Genomic DNA, 1,989 nt, shown 5'->3' on the forward strand with positions numbered 1-1,989 from the left:
AAAGTGTAAATGTTTTGTAGTCCAAGTAAATCCACGTTTGAGATGCAAGAAACACATAAAAATCACGGCGCTGTCTCTTAGGAAGGAGCGCTTTTACTGCGGACCATAAAAGCCACTCAGCTCCTCCCGTCCTTCGAAAATGACATATTAAACTGCCGTCTGCAGTGTTCTGCGGAAATCGTGAATTCCACTAAGTCCATTTTATAAATCTGGGTTTTATAATCAAGGAAAACTGATGGCAAAATGCACAACATTTCTGGGACATTTTTGTTAAAGGGAAAAAATAATTGGCAGGAGTCGCTGAGTAGACCTTATTTAGCAATCCCAGGGGTGTCGGAAGTCATTGATAGAAGAAGCTAACAAAATCCACCAGGCTTATTGGCTCAGTTGACCATCACACCCAAGAGGAAAGAGTTTTTTGTTGATTTTTTTTTAATGGAGAAAAGTCATTTGTGGCTTAAATATGTGGCTGACTGCTAATAGATGAAACCAATTACCCAAGAAATTAAAATGAATAGACGGCTAGGCTTCACCGCGTGGGTTACTGTAATAGCCTGCTTGCTACTGGGGCTCCTGCACCAACGATGCCACCCCCTGAGGAAGACTCTCAAGTGCTGAGGGATATGGATAACTCATAATTTCTTGTCCTGGAAATGACTCCTAGAGGACTCTCTAGCTCCCCGAGATGGTAGCTGATAATGAACTTCAGCTTCCCTTGTATCTGTCCCTCTCCTCGAATCAACCTGTCTGAAGTCTATTTTCTTTCTCTGGACCACTTTCAAAAGAAGTTTTCAACCATTAGCTTGGCCGTAAAAATCAATCTGATGTGCTTTTATAAGAGCCTAAAACATTTGACTGAGAATATTGAAGCTAATGTTTAAATCATACAAACATTCCCCTGGTCAAGTAATTAAAGAACAGTCTCGGGAGCCTAAGTAATTAGCTTCAGATGCACACAACTTTGACTTGCAATGTATGAAAGTATTGAATTCACTCAAGGTTTTATAATTGACATCAACTTCATATGTCAACGCAAAGACTGAACGGAAGGGGACTTTTCAAGGCTTGCAGGAAGGCTCTGGAAAATCTCTAAGTTGGGAACTTGAGAAATGGGAGCTACTAAATTTATTTTAAAAATTTAAAAATAATTGCTAACTATGTAAACTTATTTAGAATTCAGGTATTATATAATGATCATTTCCCACTTGTATTCAAATCATCAAGTCACAAGACATGCTGTTAAAACTTGGAGGGTAGTGGACAGGGGACGAGAGGAGAGGGTCTCTGAGTCACAGGATGAGGGGTGGGTGGGTCTCTGACTCTCAGATAATGGGGGACAAGGAATGAGAAAGAGGGGATGGCCTCTGACTCAGAGGCTAGGAGGCAGGTAATGGGAGAAAAAAGGGCTTTTACTCAGAGGGTGGGAGGCTAGGCAATGAAGGAACAGAGGTGGCTTTTGTGATCAGATTGGACATAGTAGTTTCTTCAGGAAATAGCACATCCTAGCGTCTTTTGGCATCCCTAGTGTGGATTAGTGTATAAGGGCTCTGCACCAAAGAAACGAACCCCAACTCCGCATTAGTCACTGTTACTTGAACGACGTATAGTATTTTAATCCAATACTTATTCCAAGGGATACACACTGGAAAATAGCACAAGTCTGTCCCATCAGCTCACCAACAAAGGAAAGCCTAAAAGGTTGAACTGCTTACCCAAGATGACATAAGTCCCAAGTCCGATGGCGGAAAATCCTGGCTCCCAACAACAGTAAGTGGACTGCTAAAGTCATCCTGAAATTATACACATTTTACACAGTAAAACCAATAATCTTAGTCATGAAATGAATGTGAAATCCAATGTAGCTATGCACACCTTCCTAATGACTGTTCTGTGTCAAAGTCTATACACTGAGATGTATAGATCTTGGGTCAATTCGGGTGCATGCTGCCTTATTTTTTAAATAAAGTTTCAATTTATAAAAAGAAATCT

The sequence above is a fragment of the Microtus pennsylvanicus genome, chromosome 2 (assembly GCF_037038515.1).
Source record: "Microtus pennsylvanicus isolate mMicPen1 chromosome 2, mMicPen1.hap1, whole genome shotgun sequence".
Taxonomy (NCBI): Eukaryota; Metazoa; Chordata; class Mammalia; order Rodentia; family Cricetidae; genus Microtus; species Microtus pennsylvanicus.